General features: G+C 39.1%; 1 protein-coding gene and 1 pseudogene across 1 annotated transcript in view; one reads left to right on the forward strand and one right to left on the reverse strand.

Annotated features, from left to right (window-relative positions):
* Positions 1–25596, reverse strand: part of LOC128506995 (sialoadhesin-like) — a 444701-nt gene that overhangs the window by 34249 nt on the left and 384856 nt on the right. The gene's annotated exons all lie outside the window — the stretch shown is intronic.
* On the forward strand, positions 10900–19975 carry LOC128506472 (myoglobin-like; annotated as a pseudogene).

Raw genomic sequence — 25596 nt, forward strand, 5'->3', positions numbered from 1 at the left:
GGAAACCAAAGATAGATCTGGTCCTGAAACCCATACATCTGCTGTTTTAAGTGATATTTTACAGGTGATTTCCCGGCAGGACAAGCGAATAAGTGACCAAGAGCAAACTATTTCAGAGCTCACTAAGGCTGTCAATGACTTGACTGCACGATGGTCCGGGGCAGTTCAGCCGAAGTCCTCATCAAAGTTAATCCCTAGGTTTACAGAGGAGGGAGAACCTATCTGTTTTAGGTGCAACGAGACTGGGCATGTGGCCAGGCGCTGCACATTGAGACGGGGTGGGAGACCAAAGAGTGACGCCAGGACAACTGAGGGGCAAGAGAGGCAAGGTCCCTCTATTGCACTGAGTCAGGCAGCACAGGGAGTAGTTTCTGGCTCACTATCGAAAGGCACCAGTCGGGACAGGTTTCTTGAACGGGCGGTTGGAACTTGCCCAATGGTGGATCTCGAAATTAGAGGTGTGTTGGTGTCATGTCTGCTCGACACTGGTAGCCAGGTCAGTACTATTACCGAAAGGTTCTTCCGAGATAAATTGTTCGGAAATGACAGTGATGTAAGGTCCACTTCAGGTTGGCTAAAAATTACAGCGGCCAACGGTTTAGATATTCCCTATTTGGGTTACATTGAGCTGGACGTAGAGGTTATGGGGATGAGCGTGCCTGAGTGTGGGTTTTTGATCATTAAAGAAACTCCTAGTTCATCATCTGTGTCTGTGCTCGTTGGAATGAACATTATCAGTAAGTGCAGACAGATTGTTTATACTAAAATAGACACTCCACGAGGTGGGGAGCTTGATTCAAATTGGCAGGTGGCTTTCCAACAGGCCCAGTCAGTTGAACTGATCAAACGAGCTGCATTCACCCGGGTCGCAGGTAAGACACCCACTCATGTGCCTGCGTGGTCGGCAGCTACTGTTCTTGTCAAGGGGATAGGACACGGTAAAAAAGATGACTCTATATGGTTGGTAGAGCAAGTAAACACCCCCTTACCGGGAGGTTTGGTTGTTGTGCCTACCGTGGTTACAGCCGACTTACCTGTGTGTCCTGTAAGAGTGCTCAACTTGTCTCAGGAGGACATCTGGTTGCAGCCCAGGGTCCGTGTGGGCGTGTTCTCTTTGGCAAATGATAATGATGCAGGTTCGTCTTGTGAAGTAAAGTTTCAGCGGATCTCAGCAGACACTGAGAGGGTCACTGTGGGCGTAGGTCAGGGCTCAGAATCGCACATTCAATCGGTCTTGGATCGCATCATCATGGGAGGTACACTTGAACAACAGGTTCAGTTAAAATTAGTGTTGGGAAAGTATTCAGGTGTGTTTGCATCAGATGATGACGATTTGGGGTATACTGATAGAGTTCAGCACGAGATTCACTTGACAGACGACATGCCAGTAAATCAGCCTTACCGCCGCATTCCACCAAATCAGTACCAGGAAGTAAGAGAGCACATCACAAAGTTGTTAAAGAAGGGTGTCATACAAGAGAGTGTTAGTTCTTACGCCTCCCCTGTGGTATTGGTGCGCAAGGCCGATGGGTCATTACGTCTTTGCGTAGATTATAGTAAGCTTAACGCTAAGACAAGGCGTGATGCATTTCCATTGCCGCGGATTGACGAGAGTTTTGATGCTCTCAGGGGAGCCAGGTTTTTCTCGACAGTGGATTTGGCCTCGGGGTATCATCAGATTGCGGTGAAGGACAGGGATAGGGCTAAGACAGCATTCACGACACCATTTGGTCTATTCGAATACCAGAGGATGCCATTTGGGGTCTGCAATGGACCATCAACTTTTCAGCGACTCATGCAGGCTGTTATGAGCGATCTAATCTTCCAGGTGTTGATAGTTTATTTAGATGACATTCTGCTGTATTCACAAACATTTGAAGAGCACCTTGAAAGATTGGAGATGGTGCTGAAGCGGTTGGCAGAGACTGGCTTGAAGGTGAAGCTAGAGAAATGTCATTTCCTCCAAGACTCAGTGCGGTTCTTGGGCCATCAAGTGTCGGTGCAGGGGATTTCTCCTGACCCAGATAAGGTTGCCGCAGTTAGCAGTTGGAAGACTCCAGAAACGGTGAAAGATCTGAGGTCATTTTTGGGTTTTTGTAGCTATTATAGGAAGTTTATAATGGGCTTCTCAAAGATAGCTGGACCCTTACATGACTTAGTGAATGTGTGTTTGAGTGGAAACAGATCCGCAAAGAGTGGTCGTCATTTTAGTGCTCTGTGGTCTAAAGAATGTGATTATGCATTCAATCAGTTGAAGGAGAAAGTGACGACAGCACCTGTACTTGGGTTTGCTGATTTCAGCCGTCCTTTTATACTGGAGACAGATGCGAGCCAGAATGGGTTAGGTGCCATCTTGTATCAGAAACAGGGTGATGAGAAGAGGGTTATTGCATACGCAAGTAGAAGGTTACGGAATGCTGAGAGAAACGATCGCAATTACAGCAGCATGAAGCTTGAGCTACTGGCCCTTAAGTGGGCAGTAGTTGAGAAGTTCCGGAGCTACTTGCTTGGGTCATGGTTTGAGGTGATCACAGATAATAACCCACTCTGTCACTTGCAAACTGCGAAACTAGGAGCGATTGAGCAGAGGTGGGTAGCTCAAATGTCTGTTTTTAATTTTGAGGTGAAGTACAGACCAGGAAAGAGCAACATGGCAGCTGACGCCTTGTCTAGGCAGGAGTTTGCAGGGGAGCCTGAATTTGATCTTGACGGTGACTGGGATGGTTGTGTAGCCATTTGTAGCTTGGTTAACAGAGGAACAGCTTTGGAGCCTGCGCTTGCATTGAAGGGTATTGAGTGTTCCAGGCTGAGGCAGATACGTGCATCAGAGACAGAAGAGGTCATTAGTCCTCAGGGCAACACTCATACACTTCCAGGTTACACTAGAGAACAGTTGATTGAGTTTCAGAAAAATGATCCTGTTTTGAAAGTGTTTGGAAGGTTCTGGGACGAGAAAAGGAGACCAGTGCACATAGAAAGAAAGACTTTGTCCAAAACAGTGAAGTGTCTTCTAAAACAGTGGAACTTTATAAGAGAACGTAATGGACTGCTGTATCGAGTGGTAGATAGTGCTTCTGGCGAGAACTGCTGGCAGTTGTTGTTGCCCGTGTGTCTAAAGGAGCGCGTGCTGCAGTGTGTGCATGATGAAATGGGGCACCAGGGTGCTGAGCGGACTGTGGGGTTGTTAAAGCAGAGATGTTTCTGGTCTGGCATGCATGAGGATGTGGAGGAATGGGTAAGGAAGTGTCAGAGGTGCATCCTTACAAAGATGCCTCAGCCTAGAATCAGGGCTCCTGTAAGGGCATTTCTGGCTTCCAGGCCCTTAGAAGTAATTGCAGTGGACTTTACTGTCTTAGAGCCTGCTACTGATGGGCGTGAAAACGTTCTGGTGGTTACTGATGTTTTTACAAAATTTACACAGGCGTTTCCTACAAAAGACCAAAAGGCCGACACCACAGCCAAGACCTTGTTGAAGGAGTGGTTTATGAAGTATGGCGTTCCTGAGAGATTGCACTCCGATCAAGGGCGAAATTTCGAAAGTGAGGTGATAGCAGAGTTGTGCAGACTCTACGGGGTCGAAAAGACACGTACAACACCTTATCGGCCGCAAGGTAATGCCCAATGTGAACGGTATAACCGAACGCTTCACAACTTACTGCGCACACTACCACCAGAACGGAAACGGCGTTGGCCTGAGTACTTGCCCGAGTTAGTTCATGCGTACAATGTGACTCCACATGCCACTACAGGGTTTTCCCCGTATTACCTCCTTTTTGGGGTGCAGCCACATCTGCCCATCGATGCATTATTGGGGGGAGGGGAGACTTCTGAAGGGGAAGGTTGGCTATCTGTACACCAAGAGAGACTGCAGTATGCTCATGAGAAAGCTAGGGAGTTCTCAGAGGAGAAGGCGCTGGAGAGGGTAACTCGTCTTAATGAAAAGGCCTTCTGTCCCCAGGTCAGCGTGGGTGAGCTTGTATATTTGCGTCACAGACCTCCAGGTAGAAACAAGATTCAAGATGCCTGGAGCCCTGTTGTGTATCGGGTAGTGGATGTAATTGGTACGACTTACACTGTGGAACCCTTAGAAGGTGGGCCATCAAAAAGGGTTCATCGAGCGGAGTTATGCCCAGGTGCTATGCCTACTCCTAAGCCTAGGGGTGTAGACAAATCTCATCCAGCAACCCAGCCTATCGTAAATGAGACTGAGAGTTCTGAGCCCTATGCGGTAGTAGTAGAGGAGATGATACAACCAACTGTAAGTGGGACCACCGAAACTCCGATTAATGTAAAGATACCAGGTACCTTGGAGCTGGGAGTTGACAGCAACGAAAATAACCTAGAATCAGGTTCAGTGGACGTTGGTAGAGGCACTGCAGGATCTGATGGGGAGGGCCTTAATACTGGGTCTGCGGATGAGTGTTTGCAGTCTCAGAAGTTTGGTGAAACGCATCCTTTCAGACAAAGGGAAAGACCAATTTCAGCTGTGCGCAGGAGCAAGCGAACAACTGCGGGTGTTCACACGAATCCCTTCCATGCACCCAGGTCCGCTTGTTATGGAGTAAGTGTTAGCACCGATATGGTGTCTCAAGTGTTAACCAGCATTGGCACTGCATTATTTGAGAAAGCCCTACAAGGTGCCATGAATAACTAAGGGTGGAACGAGTAAGTCTTCGAGGGCGTTGATTTATTGCAGGGGAGGGTGTAACCAGGTGGTAAATAGACGTTTGGTTTTTCTTTTCTCTACATGGTGATATTTCCTAGTTTGTGGTTGTTGGTTGTTTGAGATATGCCATGAAGTCAAATTCCCGTCTTTCCCTTAAGTGGCCACTTGGTGGTGCTGTGTGTGTCAGGTGTTCTTGCCAGGTGCGCATGCGTTCTTGTCTTCAGACATTTTGTGTGACGTGCAGTGAGCCGGAGGAGCTGCATGCTCTCTGTGGAGTCGCGTCATGGTTGAGGCCATCCAGCGGTAAAGATATTATTTCTCATAAAAATTCTTGTTGAATGTTATGCTTGGATGTATATTTTGTAGTTATGTTTCCAGGAGAGGTAATATTTGTAAAGTTTGTACCATGTGCAATTTTGTCCGATGGTATGACGCTACATGTGGTGTAGGCCTGTTCAGATGTGAATCTTAAAAAGTGAAATACATTTAAATGAGCAAATGTTCCTCTGTTTTCATGTGCCTTACACCATATGTGACTGTTTACACAGTGTGTAAACAGAGATTTTAGCCTTTGTAAAGTGAACAAAGTTAGAGGTTCATGGTTATGTAAGTGTTAGTTTTTATTTTATTTCTACAAGAAATGTGCCGAAGAGTAACATAACATAAGGTGTATTTATAATGTTTTTTATTTTGCACAGTGTTCCCACTGCCGTATTGTCCCGTACTGTGCTGTATTGTGCCGTATGGTGCCGTATTGTTCTGAGTAGTAACACATTTTTCTTGCGTGGTGGGTCTCTGTAATATTGCGGCGTTTTGCTCAGTCTGTAATATTTTTCTTTAAGTTAAATTTTCCCTCTTTCTATGCTCACTACGGCTGTATATTTACTGTCCGTGTGCTGATGTTGGCAAGATAAATAGTGAGACAGAGCTGTGAAAGTTTGAGAAGTGCTCAATAGATTTTTGTGTTATGTTTATTTTTTTTTGTTTCGACGCCTTTTCTAATGAAAGCTTTAAGGCCGCATATAATTTTCATCGAATTGTGTTAAAATGATGTCTGTCAAGAATTATCTGAATAAACTACAAAAGAAGTGAATACCGCTCAATGTGTTCCTGGTGATAATTCAAAATCCCCGGTCACAAAAATATTGCATTTAGTTACTTAAATTTGCAAAATACAGAACATAAATATAAATGTCTTAGGGTGTTAGGCTGGGGTCCGGGAACCGTTTCCGAGCACACATGGCCCCGGGACCAGTTGATTTTTGTCTGTGAGCATACAATCGTTCCAAGCTCGGGAACCAACCCTGGATCGATTGGAGAGGTGGTCTCAGGAACGATTCATGCGTTCCCGAGCACAGAAGGTACTGTAGGAAATAAGTACGCGCTCATGCTCAAAAAAGGAAGTGACGTAACTACAATTTGACTCCGTACACAAACAAATGTGGCTGCAAAAGAATCTCTGTGAAGTAATGCTGAAGTACTGTGTTTGCTTAAAATTTAGACAGACAAAAACATCCAAAGACAATCGGACACTACACATAAAAACTCCATATCCATATTTATGGAACCCCTCTGTCCCACGACACCGTCAACCTTCATCATCCGAACCGGACAGCGTGGATTCTGGTCCATCACACAGCCTGCAAGCAAGATTATCACGCCATCTCCTGGTAATTGTCTGTGGATCTCGTAGAGACGTTTTTAATGCATACAATAAGATATACAGGATGATCCTTTCACATTAACTCACAACAAAGTTAACGTTGAATCATCATGTCTGTTTACTTTAAGGCCCCAGAAAAATCCCCTGTTCAAAACAGAATGTAATAAACTTAAGTGCTGTGCTTATGTAGCTATTAGAGTTACAGGTACTTACTCATTTTATGTAGAACCTTTATGTATCTACTCCAGCACATCTCAGAGACACTTATGAAAACTGACATGCTGATGATCTATAGTACATAAGCTCCACATACAATTCCAGGTTATCTGTGATTGCTCTGTGATTCCTGTAACAAAATTAAAATTTTAAAAGAATTAAATTTGTACAAGCCCTTATGGTTGCAACCTTCAGCAAATTTCTTACCTTTATACTTTCTTGTAGCAAACACTGTCAGAGACCTCTGACTGTAGCACAAGACCAGCTAAGAACAGAAGAGGAAGAACCTGACGTGCAAGAGCAGGAGACTTATGATGCCTGGATAAAGTCTCAAATTTAGATGGAGTAGATACAGATACAGAGGAAGGAACATTAAGAGATCTGTTAAATTTATTTATTTATTTTTAACAGTTTAATTTAATAGTGCCTTGGACTTAATTTCAGTAACACACCCTTCTGCTATGCAAGTACAAGTAAATATAGAAATACGCTAAATTTTAATGTTTACATTTTTCTCATACTGTACTTGACAGCTACTTTTCTGTTACTTGCTTAAATTATGTTTTACTTGAATATTTTTTAATAAAACATTTTACACTCTAACCAGTATTTTGTCTCTGTATATAAACACACTGCACACAAAGCATTGATGATGTTTCATATTCAATAGTTTTAGCACCTTAGCTAAGTTGGAAAAGCTACACTTAAAAAGATAAGGACAAAAAAGAGCACAAGCAAACAAATTAATGTTTAATGAATACTTATTTTATTTCACTGTTAAAATCAGAAGAGAATGTAGACAAAAGCTGGTTCCTCACCTTAGAGAGGAGAGTTGTAAAGTCATTCATCAGTGCCTTGTGCCTTATCCGCGCAGTGTGCGCTCATTTCACCCTCTAAACCGCGTGATAGATGTGTCAGTAGGAATGTTGTTCAGAATGCCATAAAACATCCACACTTACCATTAACAGGTGTAGGGCTGAAACGATTCCTTGGTTAACTCGAGTAATTTAATTACAAAAAAATTATAGAGGCAAAATCGCTTGCATCAAAGCTTCCCTTTAATTAATTTTAAAATGTTGCATCATGTTATTGTGCAATTATTTGTTTGCCGTGACACAGCACACTTTCAGATGCAAGCCGCCAGTAAACAATGACTAAGAATAAGCACTTATGTCAACAAAAAAAAAAACAGTTAGCTGTGTATTGATTTGAGGAATATTTCTGTTGCGGGATGCAAAATGGAATTGCGTTTTTATCAATGAAAACATTTTTTTATCAGCATTGTAAGTACATGTTATTCACAAGTTCTGACGCGTGTCCCTTTTGTTACACAGTGTCACTCACGTTTTATTTTCAACATCACAGTACAACGGTTGTTACAGTTTCTTGCATAAATCCACTTTAGTCACGACAAGTCGTTTGCTGTGTTCTGTAGCTTCGGTAGATTACAGTTACAACAACTTATTTTACTGTATCTTTTAGCTTACTGTCTCACGGTCAAAACTTTGTGTTCTCCACACCTTTCTGTATCCTTCCGTGTCTTAAAAACAACTAACAACTAACGTGCATGATAGCCATGCAGCTACACAACTGTAAGATGATGTCACAATACAACTTACGAGTATAATACTAAATGCTTAAACTAATAAACTCAATGGACTTAATGTATAATGCTTAACTAACAGACTTAATGCTTAATGCTTATTATTAACCAATAAATTGAAATGAGATAAACACAACAACAAATCATGAATGAAATATGGCCCTTACAAGCATGAAACATTGGTTCAAAGTGCAGGGCAAGCCTCAGTTCAGAACTGGTTGACATAATTACCTTTCCTCATTGCAATCACATGCTCCTTTAAAGACTAGTGCACACATGCACGTCCAAGAAAGAGAGATTCATATTCTGATGAATATATTGACTTAAAACACAATGGATGGACTCTTGTTCTTGTCCATGGACTTTTGCATCATAAATGTCATCCTAATGCATTTCAATAAGTAGTCAGTAAAGGCTTATGTTATGCCTGAGCTGTAGCTTTTCAAACTTAACGTTTTTGTTTTATTATTTATTTTAATGTGTGCCTTAGTTTTTTTTTTTATACTTAGTTTTTCATCTGAAAAAAAAAGGCTAGAGAAAAGGACCTACATTATTTTACACAACACAAGCTGAACCATGTCAGTCTAGCCAACACATTAGCCCTACTAAACACATTGCTTTTTCATACCAGCATATACAACACATGAGGGGTGGAGTTTTACTGTGCATGTGGTGCATACAGTGGGGCAAATACGTATTTGATCCCCTACATATTTTCTAAGTTGGCCCATTTACAAAGAAATGAAGGTTCTATAATTTTTATCATAGGTTTTTGGTAAAGGATTGAGACAGAATATCAACCAAAAATCCAGAAAAAGCACATGATTCAAATGTTATGAATTAAGCTGCATTTCAATGAGAAAATAAGTATTTAATCCCCTAAAAACCAACAATAATTCTGCCTCTCACAGACTGGTTATGTGCTCTTGTGGTACACATATTAATTTAAGAAGGTGCTTCTAACAACAATGTGGTATGTGTATAAAAGCCACCTGTCCACAAAATCTCTATCTTCCATTCAAACCTCACCACCAGCAGCAAGACCAAAGAGCTGTCAAAGCAAGTCAGGAACAAGATTTAAGACCTGCACAAGGCTGGAATGGGCTACAAGACCATCAGCTAGAAGCTTGGTGAGAAGGATACAACTGCTGGAGCAATTATTTACAAATGGAAGAAATACAAAGTAACCATTAATGGCCCTATATGCAAGATTTCACCTCATGGAATAAGAATAATCATGAGAAAAATGAGGGACCAGCCCAGGACTACACGGGAGGAGCTTGTGAATGATCTCAAGGCAGTTGGGAGCACAGTCACCAAACAAACCATTGGTAACAATACACCTGCATGGATTGAAATCCTTCAGCACAGCAGGGCTTCCCCTTCTCAAGAAGACACATGTGAAAATGCTGACTATGACACTAAGAACACCACAGTCCCTACAGTCAAGCATGAATGTGGAAACATTATGCTTTGGGGCTGTTTCTCTGCTAAAGGTACAGATTGACTTTGCTGCACTGAGGGGCCAATGGATGAGGCCATGTTTTGTAAAATTTTGGATGAGAACCTCCTGAAGATGGGATGTGGATGGGTCTTCCATCATGAAAATGACCCCAAACATACTGCCAAGGCAACTAAGGAGTGGCTCAAGAATAAGCACATTAAGGTCATGGAGTGGTTTAGCCAGTCCTCAGACCTTAATCCAATAGAAAATTCATGGAGAGAGCTGTAACTTCGAGTTGCCAAGCAACAGGCAAGAAACCTTAAACATTTAGAGAAAATCTGTAAAGAATAGTGGATCAAAATGCATCCCAAGATGTTTGCAAATCTGGTAACCAACTACAAGAAACCTCTTCTCACTGTGCTTTCCAGCAAGGGTTTCTCTACCAAGTACTAAGTCATGTTTTGCTTGGGGATCAAATACTTATTTCCTTCATTGAAATGCAATGTTATTCATGCATAACATTTGTATCATGTGCTTTTTCTGGATTTTTGGTTGATATTCTGTTTTAATCATTTACCATAAACCTATGATAAAAAGTATAGACGCTTTATTTCTTTGTAAGTGGGTAAACTTAGAAAATCTGTAGGTGGTGAAATATTTATTTCCCCCACTGTATGTACTTCTTGATGCATGTACATAGTGTTTGTACATAGTGTCTGTCCATCTTGGGTACACACACTTCACAGCACTTCTTTTTGTTATTGCTGGCTGCAACCTAGAATAATAGGCCCTAGGGTAGGAAAATAGGGGGCAGCGATGCTCACACTTTTTTTCTTTTGATAAAACGTAAAAAACGGGTCTCACAGACCCAAACACCACACAAGGGTTAGAATCTACACTGTTTATGAATAGCTTATACACACACCCAACAGGTCTTAATGTGACATATTGTGTGTGTGTGTGTGTGTGTGTGTGTGTGTGTGTGTGTGTGTGTGTGTGTGTGCGTGTGTGTTTGTGCGTGTGTGTGTGTGTAGGCATGTGCCCTGCAGCTGATTGGCAACCTGACATGGATGTATCCTGACTCATGCCGAAAGCTTTGTAGGCTCCATGCTTCCAGCAACCCTGTACAGGATAAACAATATAAAGGATGAATGTTGCTGGCTGCCAAAATGTATCCTTTATGCTAAAGCCTCGTTGCAGGCAAATCCGATGTGTTTTACAAATATGATCTTTAAGACTGAATGTCTATTGTATTAATTAAAAGTAATCAGCTTCCTACATGCTTCAAGTCCACCACCATCATCCCCATGCCCAAGAAGTCGTCAGTGTCCTGTCAGAATGACTACTGTCCTGTGGTACTCACACCCATCATCATAAAGAGCATCGAGCGGCTCATCAAGAGACACATCAAGATACTGCTGCTCTCCACACTGGACCCACTGCAGTTTGAGTATCGTCCTAACCATTCAACAAACAATGCCATCTCCATCTGGCCCTCACAATTGGACATTTCTCCTGAGTGTCTACCTGGAGAAGAACCTCACCTGGTCCCTCAACACAAGCTTTCTGCACAATAAAGCCCAACAGCATTTTTTTTCTTCCTGAGAAGGCTGAGGATGGCCGGGCTTCCACCATCAATCCTTACCCTCTTATACAGTATAGAGGGACTATCGAGAACATCCTGAGCAGCTGCATCACTGTCTGGTTTGGAAATTGTGATATCTCCAACTGTAAGACCCTACAGAGGATAGTGAGGACAGCAGTAAAGATTATCAGCGTCTCTCTTGCCTCTGTTGAAGACATTTACACCACAAACTGCACCCGCAAAGCCATCAGCATTATGGCAGATCAGACACACCATCACACAAACACACACCCATCCCAAACACACCACCCTGTAATGCTATTTTGCACAATATTTATCAATTGCTAATTTGCACATGCACTTTATGTTGTCTCTTTTGTATAAACACATAGATAATTCTCTGTAACCGTAAAATCTGTCTTGTCCCAGCTAACCAGCTAATTAGGTTTCATTGTCTCCTATTTACCTGTAGTTCTGTTAATTTATTGTGTTAATTTATGTTGTAAGTGGCACCTTGGAGCTGGAGGAACGTTGTTTCATTTCACTGTGTACTGAACTGTATATGGTTGAAGTGATAATAAAAGCCTACTTGACTTGACTTGACTTGAACTGTATAATGTCTGTGGCAAATGTATTTATTGAGAGACAGTTAACTAATAAGATCAAATCAGCTCACTGTTTTTATGATCTTGTTACTTCATTTGTAAAGTAAACCAGGTTAAGTTTATATTTCATGTCTTGTTACACTTGAAAAATAAATGGTTATTTGAAATGGTAATGTGTGTATTGTTTCTTTGTTTATAATTTGTTGTCATTAGATATATTTTCCTAAATTAAAATACTTCTGGCGGCACGGTGGGGTAGTGGTTAGCACTGTCACCTTGTACCTCCAGGGTCCGGGTAGATATAGTAAATAGGTAAATATAGTTTGAAAAATGAAGTAACATATTAATGCTGTGATAGAGCAGTATGATTTAAATTCAGTTGAAATATTTATTAAAATGTAGCACATTTGCTTGTTAAATAATAGTCTAGTTTTCACTTATGTCTACCTTGCATTTCAATTATATCTACTCAACTATTTTACTCATTTTTACTTAAAGTAACTGTTGCAAGTTCTAATTTTCAGTACATTCACATTTAATACATTTATATGTCATTATAATTAATGTAGTTATTCAGGTATAATTTTTTATTGACTTTTACTCTTTTTTTTATTCATATGATTTTGCAACTTTCATAAGCACAAATGTTTTACCAAAAAAATGAAAACAGCACCGTTTTTTTTACTTGAAGTGTGGAGAAAGTGAGTGTTCAGGAGGGATTTAAAATAATTCGCCAGAGAATAAGTTAGACAGCAGGTAAGAAAATCACTGCATATAAGGAATCTGTCATAGTTTAGCAAAATGTCACCCAGAAAGTTGAAAAGAAAACCCTGAATAAAGTCCTTGTTAAATTTAGGAGGGTGGTATACAGGTGCATATAATGTAGAATAGGATCCATCAATAATAAACAACTTTAACTCAAAACTGGAAAAGCTGTCCGTAGTGGAAAAGCGGCACTTTAAATGACTTTTAAATACAACAACCAGCCCTCCTCCCTGACCAGAAACTCATGGGGAACAGAGGAAAAAACAATCAGGAGGAAGAAGTAGCTGTATTTAAAAGAGGGCTGTGAAAAATAACTGCCGTATGTCGAGGCCAGGCAGCAGATAATCAAAATGTCAGGCAGATAGATAGACATTAAACCTCACCCGCCTACCTGCTCTCTTACCATAGCACTAGACTGAACAGCTGAGACGAAATGTGGAGGAACCCACAGATTATCGTATAATCCATAAATCACCTTTTTTCCCCCAAAGACACACAGATGTTTAAAAGAGTCATGCAATCACATTGTGCTCATACAGAGCTGCCACAGTTCCAGTACCAAACAGTAAAAACAATAAAAACAACAGCCTGCACAACACAATCAGATGGCGAGCCACAAACATCTCAAATACCTCCATAATTCCCAGCAAATACAGACAATCAGGTAAAGTTAACAAATCACAAAAAGTTCCCAATTTGGGAACAAAAATTACAACCTGACTAAAGAAAGAAAAAAACAAAAACTCTAAACTCTAGCTGTCTATGTTCATAAAAAGTACTCATTATGAAAAAATTTTTTTAACTTAAAATAAACAAAATACTGTCCCCTTACTTTGCCTTCCTCACTTCTTGTCTTCTTGTGCAGAAACCAACTTATAATTAAAGATGGATGTGAGAGAGTTTGTGGATAACACAAGTAACACAAAAACATTTTGTAACTTAAATTAGACAAAATACTGTAGACAAAACACTCTTACTGTGCCTTCTTGATTTTTTTGCCTTCTTGTGCAGAAACCAACTTACAACTAAAGATGAGTGTGAGAGAACACAAGTTACTGTAAACACACCCTCCAGTTTCTTTTTTTAAGCCTTGACATCTGAAATAATGAGCATACTCACATCTTAATACATGTAAAATAATCTGTTGTCTACTGGTGCGTTTCTTACCTCAGATGTTTTATACAAAATATAATAATAATAATAATAATAATAATAATAATAATAATAACAGTCTCTGCACCAGAGTGAAACTGTACATGCATTGTGTATGGAACATTTTTACACATCAGTCCAGTGTGTGAACATATAAACTCACAGCCTTCACAACTGAGGAAGTGAAACAACACACCATGAGACATGCTGTAGAGTACATATTTAAACACTGTTTGTCGCATTTAAAATAAATAATTTATACATATTATACGTATATATGATCTAATGTTAATACTAATGGACAGGAGTTAAAATAAACAAAAATAAATAAACAAATAAATAAATAATAAAAACATCAAATGTTGAACTCACCTACCCTAAGAGTCTTAACGGTCAGAGTTAGTTTGTTCTTTATTGCAATGCTGCTGCTCTGTCACATCAGCTATTTTTTCCAACAGTAATCTCACATTTCAAACATATTTTTAATTCCTCTACAGTGGTGTGAAAAACTATTTGCCCCCTTCCTGATTTCTTATTCTTTTGCATGTTTGTCACACTTAAATGCTCATCAAAAACCGTTAACTATTAGTCAAAGATAACATAATTGAACACAAAATGCAGTTTTTAAATGAAGGTTTACGTTATTAAGGGAGAAAAAAAACTCCAAATCTACATGGCCCTGTGTGAAAAAGTGATTGCCCCCCCTTGTTAAAAAATAACTTAACTGTGGTTTATCACACCTGAGTTCAATTTCTGTAGTCACCCCCAGGCCTGATTACTGCCACACCTGTTTCAATCAAGAAATCACTTAAATAGGAGCTACCTGACACAGAGAAGTAGACCAAAAGCACCTCAAAAGCTAGACATCATGCCAAGATCCAAAGAAATTCAGGAACAAATGAGAACAAACGTAATTGGGATCTATCAGTCTGGTAAAGGTTATAAAGCCATTTCTAAAGCTTTGGGACTCCAGCGAACCACAGTGAGAGCCATTATCCACAAATGGCAAAAACATGGAACAGTGGTGAACCTTCCCAGGAGTGGCCGGCCGACCAAAATTACCCCAAGAGCGCAGAGACAACTCATCCGAGAGGCCACAAAAGACCCCAGGACAACATCTAAAGAACTGCAGGCCTTACTTGCCTCAATTAAGGTCAGTGTTCACGACTCCACCATAAGAAAGAGACTGGGCAAAAACCGCCTGCATGGCAGATTTCCAAGGCGCAAACCACTTTTAAGCAAAAAGAACATTAAAGCTCGTCTTAATTTTGCTAAAAAAACATCTCAATGATTGCCAAGACTTTTGGGAAAATACCCTGTAAACTTTTTGGAAGGTGCGTGTCCCGTTACATCTGGCGTAAAAGTAACACAGCATTTCAGAAAAAGAACATCATACCAACAGTAAAATATGGTGGTGGTAGTGTGATGGTCTGGGGTTGTTTTGCTGCTTCAGGACCTGGAAGGCTTGCTGTGATAGATGGAACCATGAATTCTACTGTCTACCAAAAAATCCTGAAGGAGAATGTCCGGTCATCTGTTCGTCAACTCAAGCTGAAGCGATCTTGGGTGCTGCAGCAGGACAATGACCCAAAACACACCAGCAAATCCACCTCTGAATGGCTGAAGAAAAACAAAATGAAGACTTTGGAGTGGCCTAGTCAAAGTCCTGACCTGAATCCTATTGAGATGTTGTGGCATGACCTTAAAAAGGCGGTTCATGCTAGAAAAACCTCAAATAAAGCTGAATTACAACAATTCTGCAAAGATGAGTGGGCCAAAATTCCTCCAGAGCGCTGTAAAAGACTCGTTGCAAGTTATCGCAAACGCTTGATTGCAGTTATTGCTGCTAAGGGTGGCCCAACCAGTTATTAGGTTCAGGGGGCAATTACTTTTTCACACAGGGCCATGTAGGTTTAGATTTTTTTTCTCCCTAAATAATAAAAACCATCATTTAAAAACTGCATTTTGTGTTTACTTGTGTTATCTTTGACTAATAGTTAAATGTGTTTGATGATCAGAAACATTTTGTGTGACAAACATGCAAAAGAATAAGAAATCAGGAAGGGGGCAAATAGTTTTTCACACCACTGTATTTATTACTCTGTACCTCCTACATCACTTAGGTATAAGTATATAGTGTAGAGAGGATATATAGACACATTTGTTCCTGAAAGCAAAAAATACTGCAGTTGCAGAAAGCAGTAAGCCTGGAAATGACGAGAAGATAATTTAATTAAATACTGAATATATTGCTGTAATATTAAAGATGATACTACAGTACTGGACACAGTATTATAATACTCAAACTCTTAAAATAATATTATGATGACATTTTGTTCATAATGTCATCAACTGATGACAGCTGGCACCCTGCTCAGTCTGCATCCTGTCTCATTCACTAAATTCCTTGGGATGGGCTCCAGGCGTCCCATGACCCTGTACAGGATAAAGGGTAGAGAGAATGAGTGAAAGAGTGAGTTATGAGGATTTGATTAGGAATAAAACTCCGTTCCTCTTGTGTCCCTGAAATATGTGTTAACACAATGGCAAGAGGAAAAGATATAATAAGCAATGGTCTTAGAGAAAAAATTGAAAAACAATATGGAATGGATTATAAAACCCTTTCCAAAAATTAAGAGTTTAATGGTCTACAGTGAGAAAGATTATTCACATGTCAAAAGCATTCAGTTGCCCATCTTCCCAGCAGTGGATGTCCTAACAGATTCATCCCAATGTCAAAAACATCCCAAAAGATATCAGACCCTACGGGCCTCACTGTGCATGTTACATACATAATTTATATTTAATTGACATTTATTATATGACAAACAGGAAGTCATATATAAATATGATAATTTAAAAGACTGTACAAGAAGAAACATATTTTATATGAACAAACCACTAGTCTCCTGGAAAAATGTCTTATGGACAGATGCAAAGTGTAGTTGTTTGGCCTTAATGCTCAGTACCATGTTTAGCAAAAACTAAACAGCATTTCAGCAGAAACACCTCATACACACTGTCAAGCATAAGAGTGGAGTGGTGATGCTGTGACCGTTCAGTCATTAAGCTAATCATAATTTCCTCTGTATACTAAAGTATTCTAGGGGCAAATATGAAGCCATCTGCCCGACAGCTAAAGCTTGATTCATCTCAGAATCACCCGTAAAAATCATGCTTGAAGTTAATTTACTACTAAAAACATTCCTAGCTCAGAGTATGACATAAAAGATATTTATAAAGCTTCCTACGCTTACTTCCTGCGAAAAGTTGGACTGCTCCAAAGAAACATGTAACATCACTGTTTACAGTACGACACTGAGAACCACAAATAGGCTGCACATTATAGGGACTTTTGTAGTTTTTCACAGTTGTTAGTAATTTTAAATAGTGAAAATTTTAAATGATGAAATATGCAGTTGAAAAAGGCAGTTGTGTGAAATCCTCTTGCATGTAAACAAAACCTGAAGAGGATCCAGAAAAGACTGTTTTGTTCACATTCTGTAAGAATGTTACTTAGTAACCAAGGACAATTACGAAGTGAACAAAAACACTTACAAAAAGCATGCTGACATAAATGGGCTCTTATTGATTGTGCAGTACAGCAAATATTAAATAATTTTTTTTTATAAATCCCTCAAAGAGATGTGCATATAAAGCGATGTGCATAAATGCGGCTTGTTTTTTTGTTGATTTTACTCTTCAGAAAGGTTCAGTGGTCAGAAAATTTACAAATCTGCACATGATTTAAAACATCACTGTTTTAAAGTTCCTTTATGAGCTCCATGCCACTCAATTTCACCAAAACATCTTTCCTGAGCATTGCTCCTCCTGAAAGCAATTTCCTTGCAACTCCTAACCATGTGGGACTCTTTTAGTGCTCTCCTAATTTAAAAAATAAATATTTTTCTTACCTCTACTCCTAAAGATAGGACCAGAATCATCACTGAGACGCTTAGGCCCTGACCTCAATTCAATTGAAATGCTGTAGTGGGACCACAGAGAGCTGTGAACTGAGGCAACATAAAAAAGAATGGACTAAAACTTCCCCAAAACAATGTGAGATACTTATATTTTAAATAAATAACTGATTTTGTATTTGCCAAATAGGACAAATTCAAAACAATATTTATACAATATACAATTATACAATAAGCAAAAATATGTACAAAAAAAACATGTATTTTAATGATTTTAGCATTACAGAATGTAACATTAACATCCTTTGTGTCATGTGCACTTTCCAACATAATTTAAAAAAGAGAACCAGTGAGAGAGATACAGAATCCTTAGGTGGGATGAGTTTGAAAAGGGCGGTTAACGTCTAGACAGGGAGTGGATATGTTTGACAGACAGGTGAAGGGACAAATGGTTGTAGGGCTCGAAGTATAAAAGGCCAGGAAACAGTGGCATTGCAGGATAAATCTGGAGAATATTTTCTCATCATAGCCGAGCACTACACTCTCTTTGTAAGTGTAAGTGTGTGTGTGTGTGTGAGAGAGAGAGAGAGAGAATCGTTTGGGTGGCTCTGGGTTTTTATTTGATATGCCTGCAGTTAGTTTTACAAAAGAAGTCACAAAAATGCAGAGGCTGTAAGCACCTTTGCAAATTTTGTTTTTATGTACCATTGTTGGTTCTATATTGTGTCCCTACTATTTCAGTCATGTATTGTTGATTGTAGTGTGATTTGAAGTGGGTCTGAAGTAATTAGCTCTCTCTCTCTGGTGATTTAATCAAAAGTAATTTCAGCCTTGCTTAAGGTGTCAATTATGGGCAGGGCTTAGCAACATGTGCTGAATGTCTTTCTGTAACTGGTTAAAAGCATCCTGCAGCAGTTAGAGATACAAATCCTGATTGGAAGGGCACAGGAGATCTACAGTACCACATTATTCAGCAAGAAAATGTCAGTTTTTCTTGGGTCAAAGGCACATGTCTGTCTACTGTCTTGTAAATCCTCACAGACTTTCTCAGTAGAAGAAGATCTTTCAGAAGCTACCTTCCATGTTTTTGTCACTCTCAAGCACTGGTAGGCTGTGGAACTGCTAGTCTCCTGTGAAGGCAGATTTTTTAAACTTGCCAGATGTTTGCCTGGTACTTCTAGTTAGTTTCCTAGTAAACAAGTCTTGGACTCTATCTAATGATGGAAATGTCAAAGCCCTTAAGTGACTCTTATGCAGAGTGTCTGCCAAGTGGGTGAGGGAGACCCTGGGTCCTTGGTCATAAATGCTGACCTACTGCTTTCAAAATGCCAAATTAACTTTTTTTTTATTATTTAAATAAATAAAGGAAGCATTGAGTAGATGTGTGCTGCTAGTTTCGTTTACTGACTTCATGTTGCTTAATTCTGCTTAATTAGTTAATTCTGGCCAGCTGGGGGAAAGTGGAGAGCAACTTTGCTAGCTGTGGATAAGTTCTCACCCGGTTAGTACCAAATGACTTTTCCAGGAAACTTTCTTCTAGCATGCCAAGCATTATGGTGCAAAATATAATCAAACTTAATTTCTAGTGAAGACTATTAATGGAGGCCATTGCTTTAACCTGAGGCAGGGGTGGTTACATTAATCAGTCAGCTGTAACTAAATGTTTTAGTTAAATGCTCAGTTTCCATTTGCCTGAATAAATAATTGGGGAAGGGCTAAGGTCAATGGTCCTCCTCCTTCCCTCTCCTCATACTGGTCCCAAAAAAATCTGACACTTTGGGAGATCCTAGACTGACATCTTGATGGGTTTTACCTTTGTTTCCTCATGGGTATTTTTAAATACACCCTACTCTGATCTAGTACTTGCTGCTAAGTTATAGCCCCAAAAGTAATACTTTGCAATAATCCTTTACATGCACTATGTGGCTAGCCTGTTTACAGAGCACCCTGACACCCAGAAACTCTTCCCCAAGTTTGTGGGGATCCCATGTGGTGAACTGGCTGGAAACACAGCTGTCGCGGACCATGGCAAAATTGTTTTGACAAAACTGGGTGAGTTACTCAAGGCAAAAGGCTCCAGTGATATCATTAAGCCATTGGCTACAAGCCATGCCACACAAGATAGCCCTCAACAACTTCAAGGTAACATGGTTTTACATTTAGAGGTTTGAGTCAATACACTATGTCCAATACCCTCAATTGCCCTTTTCATCAGCTGATCACCGAGGTCATCATTAAGGTGTTCGCGGAGAAAGGCGTGTGGGATGCTGCTGCCCAGGATGCTTTCAGGAGAGTTATGGGCAGTGTTGTCAATGAGATTGACTGTGTCTACAAGGAGGTTGGCTTTTCTGGCTAGATAAGACCCTGCAAGTCCGTAACCTTGGTGGGACTAAATAAACAAATGTTTAGCCAGTGGACTTGTGCAATGAAGACACTGTATCTGTAAGTTATGTGTTGACTGCATAGCATTTATAAGCAATTAAATGCTAATGTTTATAAGCTTCATTAAAACAGTTCTTAACTGACTTGTACTATTGGACTAACTGCATTTCACAACCTTATAGAATACCACAATCTTTAGTTGTTTAATTAAAGAGGGGGGGGGGGGGGGGTTGAGGCATATTAATTAGGCTGCATGTTGGATGGGTTTAAAGAGGGATGATCTAATGTGGCTCTTTGCACTCTTTATTGTGTTTGACATTTTGATAAAAAAAAAAAACTGTCAAAATACTTATGATGACAATAGCCTGTCTTTGTTACAGACATAATTATTACACATTCATAATCATCAGTCTACATCTGCCCATGGCATCTGGAAAACTTAATGTGCATGGTTGCTTTGCTCCTCCAGGGTCGGTGGGGATTTGATTCCCACCTTTGGTCTGCAGTTTAGGCTATATGGCGTTACCAAATTGTCCATAGTGATTGTGTGTGTATGTGTGCCCTGCAGTTAAATGGCTCCAAGTCCGGGGCCTCACAACCCTGTACACAGGATAAGCCATGTAGACAATGAGTCACTCCTTGTGGAGGGTGTTGTTGATTTTACAAAAACGCTAGTATGCGTGTATATATATATAAATTCAAATTTTATTAGTCACATATACAGTACGATATGCAGTAAAATGCTTAAAGGACCCCCTGTGACATTACAAATAAGATTAATAGGAAATATGAATAAATACAATAAAAATAAATTTTGATAAGATAAGTATCTAAGACGATATATAAATGAAAAATATTTATACTAAATATATATATATAAAGCCTAATATGCAAAATAAGAAATATAAGAACCTAGCTGTACAATATAATATGGAGAAGAAATTATTCTGTACAAATAAATTTTAGTGTGGCAACTATATAAACAAGATACATGGAATACCTTTCCTTGGAACCTCCTTGTGTAAATTCTGATGGAACACTAACTTTAGTCATTAAATCTGAACTTTGTCTGACCTGCCCTTTGATAGATTTTAATATAAAATGACAGGAAATTGAAATAACTGCAGTCCATTGATTTAAAAAATTGTTCAGATCAACTCAGATGCTAGTGACATATCGCTATAAATGTAGATATTTATACATAAAAATCACCGGTTTCAACAAATCCTTGTGGTTTAATAGGTTTTATTGTCTCTAGTGTGTCTGACTGAGAATATTAACATGTGACTCACCTCTGATCAAAGAGAGAGAAATCAGACAAAGCAGAGAAGCTGTTCTAATGAGCTATAATAAACTATAAATGAACTTCAGTTACAAGTTATGAAACCAGAGCACAACCTAATAAGCAGTTGGATTCAAAGTCTAATAATAAATAAAACAAAAAGTCATGCACGATTTTGCAAAATGCAAGTACCACATATTGTTTTAAACCTTTCAGATGTCTACTTCTATGCAAAGAATATGATTCATCCTTGTGAATGAGAACATTTGTATTTTTAGGACTAGAAACCCCTTCAGGAAAGTATAATCATTGGTTCAACAAGTGAATATAAAGGTTGACCAACATACATTATACCCATCATAGATTTAAGTAAGGTGGCCCAGAAGAGCAAGGCATCCTTCCCATATATATGTATGATTTTTGCCCTATACAGTGAAACCGTGGATTATGAGTAGCGCGGTTTACAAGTGTTCCGCAAGACGAGCAAAGATTTTTAATAAATTTTGACTTAAAAAACAAGCAAGTCTTGGTTTACGAGCACTGAGTATCATGTATCACGCATGTGCTATAGAGTTAATTATGTGCCAAAATTTAACAAACACAATCTGCTTTGCAAAGAAAAAATCAACTTTCTCACAAATGCAGCGTTTTGCAAACAAACCGAGTTTTGCACGCGTGTACTGTTTTTTTTTTATAACACACGTTTGCGCTTGAGTAAAGCGAAATAAAGTCTCAACACAGAGGTTAAAAAAATCCATTTTCTTTCTCAGTCCATCGCTGTATGCGCGCGCGTAATTTAACACTGTGCCTGTTCACACACACACACTCTCTCTCTTGCCTTAACATGTGGGTGTTTGTGTGTTAGGCAAGAGAGAGAGAGAGAGTGAGTGTGTGTGTGTGACCCGGCACAGTGTGAAATTATGTGCGTGCACACTCTGCTCTCCACAGAAACTCTTCTCTGTCGCGAAGGTAATGTGCAGGTTCATTTGTTTGTTTGTTTTACGTTACAGCAGTGATTCCGTTAGTATGCGCTCACACCAGTGTCAGTAGAGCTGTTCCTTGCTAATTTTTCCAGACAAAACAGTCTTTCCGTTAATGTTTGTGTGAGATTTAAATAAGACAGGTTTACTGTTTAAGATGAGAAGAGGGAGACAGGAGGGGCTGAAAGTAAGTCTCCTCTTACGTTAGCTTCACACACATACACACACACACACACACACACACACACACACACACAGCGCATAAATGGAAACACTTATGTGTCAGGATTTATTTGTACTTTTTTTTTTAAAGGTAAAATGCACGTTAATTTGTTTTATTTTTACTTTATATTTTATGTTAATAATTTTTATGTATTTATTTTTTGGGGCTGTGGAACAAATAATTTGAGTTTACCATAATGTTTTTCATGGGAAAATTAAATTTGGTTTACGAGTATTTTGGAATACGAGCCCACTTCCAGAACGAATTATTCGCGTAACCGAGGTATATATGTACAGGGGCGGACTGGGACCCTGGACTTCCTGGCCCACAGCAGCCCACATCATAAAACATTGGCTCATTAATGTAGAGATACATTTTATCACTAGCTACTAGTGTAACCAGGGTGAAATGCTAACCTGTTAATCACAGGAGTGGTTAGTTGTGCCCCTGTCTGATTGTGCTGCACATATGGTGTATATTTGTGGGGTTTTCATTTATTGAGGAAAATGTAATGCTGGCCCTTTAAGAAACACGAGTGTGCAATTACCTAAAATCAGTGCGATCTCATACTACAGAGGGTGCTTGTGCAGTGGAGCAAAATTTACATTTAACATTTAGTAAAAAGTAAACTAGCATGAGATGTGCATTTATGACAAAGGTAAATAAGAGCTCAGTGTTTTGCTTGTTATTGTGGCCGTGTATCGTGTTGATTTCAGGTGATTTGATCGGGACACATTGGTAAGGGTGAACCAAATCAACGTCGTCGCTTAAAGCGTCAGTGCTTGTACATAATTCACTTCATCAGAGTATTGAGTCTGTTTTGTGTGTCTCTCTATGTGAAACAACATGATTAAAATATAGTTATTTTGTTTATTTAAGAGGGGAGAAAACTGCTCCATAGGCCATCCGTGTGCTTTCGGTGTGAGCGCGAAGCATCAGAGTGAGTGTTATTTAATTTTACAGTTCTAAAAGTGAGTTATTAATCATGATGCACGTGTGTTTTGTTATAGAGGACAGGAAGATAGAGGATTTTTTTTTTGTGTTTTCCCAATGTTAATGTGAACCTCTATTATATGCAGAGAAGAAACACAAGCTCCTCATACAGTATGCAGTGTTAATGTGTGATGTACAAGAGTGGTGATGAGCAGTAAGTTTGAATCAGTTATTTTGATTTTGAAATAAGAGAGTATGTCTATGGATGATGTTATGTCATAAAAACCTTTCGTTCATGTTTCAAGAAGTTTAAACAGCCTTATTCTGTCTTTTGTGCTGACAATGTTATATTTATGTTTGTGTTTGTTCATAGAATGAGAGGCTGCTACCGTTGTCTATGTAAGCCCTTTTATTTATGGATTAATTGTTTATCACTTTGTTTGAATGGACAAACTTCACTAATTTCAACAACTGTACTCGAGTTTTAAGTCTCTCTCGAATTCCCCGAATTTGCACAATTAACGCTGCTCTATTTAATGTGCAGTCTGGAATAAAATATCCCATCTAATTTCTTTATCCTGTGTCTGGCCTTGTCACTAAAATCACATCCCAGGCCACACTAGTACTGTATAAAAATATAACACAATACAGAAATCAATGCTTTTTAAACATATTATTTAAAGTATCACTGAACACATATTGAGTCATATTAGTAAAACAAATAAACAAAGGAAAGAACATCAAGACAAACAACATATAAATCTATAAAGACAATATTTTAAAAAGAATGGCAATAAAACTGAACAGGTAAGCTGAAATAAAGTCAGTAGCAGCATTAGCTCACTCTAGTAAACCAGTTACTTATTTTAATTATTATGGTAGTCAATATTAATTCGAAATAATGCTGAGAAACTTTATTTTAAATTAATATTGACTGTCATAATAATTACTAGCACGAGTTAATTCTGCTACTGATTTTATTCCAGCTTACGTGTTCAGTTTCATTGCCATTCTTTTCACTTGGCTCTGGTAGATCAGGAAGAATTAAATTTGTACAAGCTGTTATGGTTGCAAACTTCAGCTAATTTCTTACTTTTATACTTTCTTGCATACAGTACCGGTATTGGAGAAAACACAGACTGAGACCTCTGACAGTAGCACAAGAGCAGCTAACAACAGAAGAAAGAAGAAAAACCTGATGTGTAAGAGCAGTAGGCTCTTGATGCCTGGATGACAAAACGTGACCAAATTTTTGTAATATACAGTAGTAAAGTTTTAACTGTGAACATTTGGGCTTTGTTGAACATTTTTTAATTGTTTCAAAGAATTGACTTTGGTGAACATTTTAGTGAAGTACTCTGTGACAAACAGTACAAAAGGTTTAATTTTAATATTTGTTATAGTCAAAATAATATCTTTATAACTAGAAAGGTAAATTTTCTGAAGATGTACCTTTCTAGTACATCTTCAGAAAATTTACCTTTTCTGAAGAAAATGTGAGTGGTGCTTGCCGTGGCAAGTTAACATAATGCTAGCAACATACTAATCAGCTCAACGTCATGCTAGCAATATGCCAAGCACTCTAGCAACATGTTAGGCTACGTTTACACCGCAGGTCTCGATGCCCAATTCTGATTTGTTGTCTATATCTGATTTTTTTGACCGTCTGTTTACACATTCTTTCAACTATGACCCATATCCGATACACGTGTTTACACTCGCCATGCCATCTGAAACATTGCACATACTTAAAGGGAGGTTCTTGCGCTACACACTAACCAAGATAGACGAAGGTGAAGTATGCTTGACGCTCTGCGATATATGCAAAGTTCGTGAAACGTCACCATGGTTTTAAAACGGAGGAGGAGAAAAAAATGGCATAATTGCAGCCTGCGCATATGCTTCATTCACCAAATACTGATTTCTAAATTTTATTTAGCCCTTATAACCATTTAAAAAAAAGGGAGAGGGGTGTGGGGAGGGGGGTTCTGGGTGCTTTTCCTTTTCCATGTCACCCGCGATGTTATAATTCCACACGCGCTTCCACTGGAGAATAACATAACGTCATTAAGCCATGAAGAAGTCGCAGTTTAAATGACGTACAGAACACAATGCCTCAGGAAATCCGATCTGTCTGTTTACACGACAATCACATTAGCACATATCTGATTTATTTT

Source organism: Clarias gariepinus, chromosome 18 (assembly GCF_024256425.1).
Source record: "Clarias gariepinus isolate MV-2021 ecotype Netherlands chromosome 18, CGAR_prim_01v2, whole genome shotgun sequence".
NCBI classification, from domain to species: Eukaryota; Metazoa; Chordata; class Actinopteri; order Siluriformes; family Clariidae; genus Clarias; species Clarias gariepinus.